Source organism: Crocodylus porosus, unplaced genomic scaffold (genome assembly GCF_001723895.1).
Source record: "Crocodylus porosus isolate Cpor-Errol unplaced genomic scaffold, CroPor_comp1, whole genome shotgun sequence".
NCBI lineage: Eukaryota > Metazoa > Chordata > Crocodylia > Crocodylidae > Crocodylus > Crocodylus porosus.
The window spans coordinates 15,055,924-15,063,456 of NW_017728951.1; positions in this window are offsets into that span (position 1 = coordinate 15,055,924).

A 7,533-nucleotide genomic window follows, 5' to 3' on the forward strand; every position below is an offset into this window, starting at 1 on the left:
CAGGGGGCTTGGCTTTGGGGCTGGGATTTCTCGGGGCCCTCGGAAGAGGCAGCAGGATACCCGCCAGCCCGGGGCTGCTCCCACCCGCGCCCGCTGCTGCCGTGGGAGCGCATCCCCGGCGGGAGCTGCGTGGCACTGTGGAGGCTTTCACCAGAGCGCCCGAGCTGCCTGCCTGCCCACCCGGGAACTCAGCAGTGAGCTGAAGCATTTGGGGGCGGTGAATGAACAGTGGGGTTGTTGCGTGCCCCAGGGCACAGGGAAAGGAGCCTGGATTTCTGGCTGCAACCAACAGCAGATATAGTAAAATACAGGGGGGATGAGGGCATGTCCATGACAGGCGAATCCCAAAGGGACGCAGAATTTTGGGTGGACAACAGAGCCACTTCACTGGGTTATAAATATAGGCAGGTAACACCGGTTAACTCAGTAAATTTAAGGGCTGTGAGATTCTGCACTGGCCTAATAGTCTTCTGGCGCTCCTGTTTCTAGAGACTAGTACAAGCAGAAGTCACTGGCTTGCTGCACCTACTGCACGTCCTCTGGCAGGAGGTCAGTCTAGGTGGGCAGAGCAGTCTCCTCTGGCCTTCGAATCTATGAGCCAATGAAGCCGTGGGTTTTTACTGACCATCATTGCTGATTTTTATCATAGCTCTAAGCAAGGAAAAAGCATGTCACCATTCATTCACATATTAATGGACGGTCCTCGCCTTCTAAAGCAGAGAGAATTGGTCAATTTTAATTTCCTTTGATAAATGGAGAGCTAAGGCTGTCATAAACTTACTCCATAAATTCTGATTGAAGTCAAGCAGAGTTATTTGTTTAGTAAGATGCATTCTTCAAGGCAGGGACAGTCCCTTTGTTACAGATATATGCAGTGCCTAGCACAATGGGGTTGGATGCTGTAATCTAGGTAATGAGTAATACTCAGTGTGAGTATGGATTTCTTAATCTGGCTCCAAGTGACGATGACTCAGGTCACAGAGGACTCATGCACCGTATGCGTTGGTGGGTATGCCTACGATGTGCATGATGCAGGGAGAACACAGCAAAGGATATTTTGCAGCATTCCTCTAACTGAAACACCTTCCTTGGGACCACTTCTGTTTTTTTTTATTTGCCGACATTTGGGTGAATGAGAATTTTAGCAGCATAGTTAAGAACAGCAAAGCTTTTAACATGTCCTGTGACACGGCTGACAACCATGGCAGGACTCACCACAGCAAGACTCTCTACCCCAGGGGTCTTTCCAGCCTTAGGTTCCTGATTGTTGATGAGGTTATTTCATGGTCTTTAGAAGTGGGGTTCTGTGGAGGGATTTGTCAGACAAAAAGAGGGGATGCTTGAGGGACAAGAACAAGGGAAGTTTTTCAAGAGGAAAATACACGAATGAAAATGTCAAACTGAGAGGAAGGTGCAAGCAGTAATGGGACTTTGTCAGGGACATAGCTTTCTTTTGCAATTAATAAGTTTTCTATAAAAATCAGTTTTGTTTAATGTAGATAATATCTTTATTAGACATACCCGTCATATATATTATCTAGATCTATATATCTAGATAATATATCTCTCCCTCTCTCTCTCTCTACATATATATGTATATATAGATATCCATATATATAGCTATGTATCGTGCCTATTTTATTTATACACATGTATATATAAATACATATAAACTCACTCATGTGTGAAATAGTCCTAAGACATCATGAGGGATCTTTTAAAATTGGTAGTGAATATGTGCATCAAAGGATGTGGGGGGAAAATCTCTCAGAGCTCCACATTCCTCAAGCATGTTAACAAGCTGACTGTACAAAGGAGTGTGTTATATAGATTATGTTACACCACTCCTTCCTAAGTGCTGGAATGGAAACCAGACATTCTGAACCAAATTAAACACTTTGAAATGGAGATAATAGAAATTTACTACCTCACAGGGGTGTGGTGTTATAGGCAGGTATAGAGATAAACCAGATTTTTATGCCACTGCTATCACAATAAGTATTTGTGATGTTGGCGTTGCTGTGTGGCTCTCATTTAAGTGCCTTATCGCTAATATGGTGCAAACAGCATTCAAACTAATATCTCAGATATAAGTTGTAGCTGAAAATTAGTAACTATTAAGCCATTAAATCCATCTCCAGTTAATAGTTGATAGCTTCTTACAGATTTTGGTCCAGTGAGGATCTCAAATAAAAGAGAAAATATAACATAGGCTGTTAGAAAATGTTTCCTGGTGTTCAACCTAAATTGTCTTTGCTTGTGCCTTGTTATTTCTTTAAGTTACATGTCCCCATGCCATCCTAAATACTGTACTTGTTTTTATTCCTTCAGATATGAAGGACCCTACCATGTTTTTGCTAAAGAAAACAGTCTTCAAATGTACACTGTGTTTTCATTTTTTTTCCCTACAAATATATTAAATTAAGGAGCAAGAGTTCAAGTCTGCTCAGTGCTCCAGGTAGGAACTTGAATATATAATAGTGTCCAAATTCCTCCTCTGTTTTCTCCTATGAACGTATTGTTGAGATGGTGTGTTATTTTGCTCCGAAATGTTAGGACATTTTTAGTAGCATTTGATTTAAGTGTTGATCCACATTCAAAACTCTTTCAACAAAGGCAATTTAATACATTTGGTGCATATTTATAACACATTAGGAATATGTATTAAATTGTAAGACTAATTTAGTAGTAAACTAGTGAATTTTTTATCACATTCTCAAAATATTTATATAGAACTTTATGCTTTACTTACCTGATGCACAATGATACCATATGGAAAATATACTAATTCATTAGTCTTTCTTACAGTCGAAGGTCTACAGAACTTTGCTCAATGAAAAGCAAACACCATTTTTAAAATGTGCATTTGGACTCAGGAAACATTGTCTGATGGGGTGACACAACTCTTTTCTCTAGGCCAAACTGAATGCAGTTAAATAAGTGCGTAGGGAACAATAAACAACGTATGAGACAAAAGGTTCATTTACATCACTTCATTATTGAAACAGAATTAGAGGTCATAGAAGGTGCCATAGTTACAGGATTCATATTTCCTGCTCTAAAATAAATTCCTCATTTTCCTCCTGATGTTTGTTTGTTTGTTTGTTTGTTTGTTTTTCTAAATGTCTCCACTTTGCTTTGGCATTTATTTAGCAGCAGGAAACCATTATCCTTTGACGACATCCCATTCCATTGTCATTCTCTCTTAAATATCCAGAGCAGTGCTATTGCTATGTGTGGCCTCTATGGTAGGAATTTTTATATAGCATTCACTGTTGATTTTCTGACCTAACCTCAACCAGGCAAGTGTAAATAATAATGTTTAAAATGGAAATCTTTCATGAAGTTTTTACAATTTTTTTCCCCCTAATAAAATACCTCCAGAATGTATTTGTGGCTTGGTTGCTTTGCTTCCTAACCAATATATGGTGAGAAAATAAATTCTGAGTCCTCGTATTCCTAGCAGGGATAAAGAAGTGTCATATAAATCAAAGGATTTGGGGGTGGGAACTCATTCCCCAGTTACCTTCAGGAGCATGGGCAAAACACCAGTTTACGAGAGACTAGTCGCTTTGAAGTCACTGGAGCTATTCACATGAACTAGTTGAAGCAGTGTTTGTAAGATTGGAGTTTTAGGGCCCAAATCAACCCCCCTTGAAGTCAATGGAGAGCCTTCACCTTGACTCAAGGGCCGATGGATTAGATCTTTTAAAACGATCAGAAGATAAGTACTGTGGAATATTTTTATTTGTGTTGAGTTTTCCTTCCTGCTCTTCTGTTGATCTCAGAACATCATGCAAACTATCTGAAAATCCTATTACATGCGTTATCTACTGCCTCTCCTTTCAAGTATAGAAATCTAATAATCTATCTACCTCACATGTCCTTCGATATGCATAGTCTAGTTTATCCAATGTGGTTGCCTTTCTTTTCTTTTGTTCTAAAATTCCTTCACTTAGGCAACAAGGTCTTTCTTTGTACGATTCTGTTTCATTTAGAAAATAAGTGGATCATTATTTTCCTTGAGAACCAAACTCTAGCAGTAAGTAATTTCTAAAGCTGTGTCAAGTGTTTCAGCATAAAAGTTATTCTTGATCTTTGAGTTTGTTAGATATGTTTACATCTAATCAGCTAGCTCCCATTAAACAGTGTGTATTTAAAGTTCTTTTTGAAGAGTATAATGATTCCTGCTGCACCTATATCCATATGGCCACAATACAACAAAGCATGTAAGCGTAGACTTACCTTTAAGCATTGGGTAGCCTTATCAAAGTCAATGGGACCACTCATCCATTTAAAGTTAAGCATGGATGTGTATGATTTACGGTATAGGAATGTTAAGCTTATTGTAGCTGTGCTTCATTTTAATCAAATATTTTAAACAACTTGGCTACAGTGGTTTTCCCTTGATATTGCCTAAAACTATAGCTTTAAAGAAAAAAACAGCACCTTGCATTTTACAAATCTGTCAGTCCTTTAAGTCTCCTATTGTGTCCCAGGTTTAAAAAATGTGTTGTTCCCCTTTGAATGACTGTACTGAGCACACAAATCTGTGACTTTTTATATATCAACAATTACATTTTAACCATTGGATATGGCTCTGATAAACTGCCTTCCAATTTTCTTCCTACTAATTTTTAAATGGCTCAACCTGGCCTATTTTGAACCTTCACATGCTTTTACTTTTTATTGCTATTCTCCAGTGTCGTATTACTTCTGCTCTTTTTCAACATACCTAATAGTTTTCTACAATGTATTAAAAATACTTCTCCAGACGTGTGTCTATAAATTACTAATGGGCATTATTTGCCCTAAAACAAACAAAAAAAGGCAATACTTGATCCACCTAATCAATCCCCTCTGATAAAAAAAAATGGAGAAAGAGACAACGTTTGCACCTTACTTTGATGTTGGATGTTTTCAGAAAAAGTGGGGCAGTGAATTGCAGAGATCATGTCTCTTTATTAAGAACCCCTTGTGATTACCCCATAGACATAGGATCCTAGGAAAGTAGGACTGCAAGGGATCTTGTGAGGTCATCCATCTAGTCCAGTCCCCTGCTCAGGGCAGCATCATCGCTGACTAAAAACATCTCAGCCAAGTGTCTGCCTAACCTGCGTTTGCAAACTTACAGGGAGGGGTTTTCCACAAATTCTAGCCAATCGTTTCCCAATCTGTATTTGAGCATGCAATATTCCTTCCCAAATGTAAGACTTTGCATTTGTCCTTGTTTTATTTCAGTTCATTTTGAATGATTTCTTCAATTTACAGCCATTCTAGATCTTAGCCCTGCCCTCCAGGGTGTCTGCAGCTCCACCCAACCTTCTGTCATCTGCAAATTTGCTAAATGTGCACTCAATCCCATTACCCAAATCATACCAAGGTGCTAAATAATACTGGACCCAAAGCAGACCCCTGGGGAATCCCACTTGATACCTCCTCCGAACTAGACATTGAGCCATCTCTGACTACTCATTGTATAAGATCAGCCAACCTGTTAGGTATATCTACTTTCAGCTAATTTTCATTAATATGTTAAGGAAATAGATAAATAGAGAACGGATTCCAAGGAACAAACTTGATGCTATACTCATTAAACACCATTTGACTTTAAAGTTGTGAGATTAGGGTCTATGAGGTGAAGCACCCCCACTAAAATCAGCCAGTGTATGGAGTCTTGCTGGGAAAGAAGCAATTTTGCCAAGTCATTGAGGCTTGCACTATTATAGGACAAAATCAATCCCTGGAATTGCATCCAAAAGGAAATTAGGAGTTGTTGCAAATATTGCAGAAGAGGTCTAATAACATGCCACATAACTATTTTACAAAAAAAATTGTGGAAGATGTAGCTTCTGAGGGACCTTCAAGTACTGCTCCACATAAGATCACATTTCAGAACTCCACTGGAGAAGTCACAGTGACACAGATCACAGACATGCTACATATGTCTTAGAGAAGAGTTTGCAGGCATTTAACCAGATGACAATGCAAAAGGGTGATATGGTGACCACTCTTCCGGGAGTAGCTGATACAAAATCATCTCTATATTGTGAAGAACTTGCTCATGATTCCTGGGGAAAAATTCCTTCCTAATTATAGTCTTCTCCAAATCCTTCCCTGAACCTGTTAATATCAATGTAGTTAGCTGGTTTAGCTGGGAGGCAGCTTCCCTGGTCCAAATGCCAATGTCATCCAGGCACCGGGAAAGCAAATATATGACACTATGTGATAAAAAAAGAGACACTGCTTTGTGACATTCAGCATATTTCTGCCAGGAGAGCCCAAACCATTGCAGTGGTGCTTCTCCCAAAAGTGCTGAGCAGACGGTTGATACGGCAGCCATGCAGAACCCACAGAGAAGAAATGATTGGCTTGAAGTAAAATCACTAGGTTATAAACCAGGACATCTGACTTCAGTTGCCAGCTCTGCCACAAACTCCCTCTGCTATTTGATCTAGTAATTTAATAACTCTCTGCCTCAGTTTCTCACCTTTGAAATACTATAGGATCATTATTTTCTCTGTAGTTTTGACAGTCTTGCCTCTTACAAAGCTCTATCATAGACCTCATAAGCATGCTCTGTCTACTTTAGGGATTTGTTACTTCTCAGGTGTTTAATTTTGACCACAGTTATTTTGAGTGTTGTGAAGTAGCCTTATAGCTGATAGCTCTAAGCTGTGATCACTTTGCTTCAGGCTGCTTAATGTAAAGTGCTTTGAGCATGGACCTAAGGCCCAGAAAGACATGAGTTGTAATCCCAGTGCTAACAGTGATTTGCTGTCTAGCATTAAGCAAGTCTACTTCACCTCTCTCTGTTTTCCTTCCACCTATGCAAAATGGACATATTATTACCACCTCCTCCTCAGACTGGCTACTTAGGTAAAGTTTGAATCATGGTTTGAAAATAAAAAGAACTGTAATATTTCTTTAATGGAAAGAAAATAAAGCTGGACTGAAGGAGATTCTCCAGACTATCTTGGCTAACTCTTTTCCACATGCTTCAGAGATTAAATTAATCAAAGGACAATTTAATATCAGTACTGTATTTTCTCACATTCAACACGTACCTTTTTCTAAAAGAAACAGCAGCTGGAAATTTAGGAATGCATGATAAGTGAGGCAATATGGTCAGAGCAGTGTCTATGAGTTTTCACGAGGTGAAAGCAATCCCCTAGGAGCAGAACAATGAGCAGGCTCAATTCCCTAGCTGCTGCTTACTGTTCAGTTGCCTACTACAAGGAAAGATCCTTTTTTCTTTATTCTGCCTTTCAAAAACAAGGTGCATATCTTATTCCAAAGCATGTTGTACGTGAGAAAATATGGTATTTGTTAAAGTTCCCAGCAATGCAACTCACTATACTGCATGACTGATTTCCAGCTGAAGTGGCAGAAGTCCAAACACCGGAGTCATTTTAAAATTAGGTCAGGCGAAGCTTTTTAATATTGTGCATTAGCGGGAGGGTGGCCAAGATAACATACTTCTGAGTCCGAGGTATCTGTGAAAAGCTGACGATTGTGACCTGGCTGGAATGC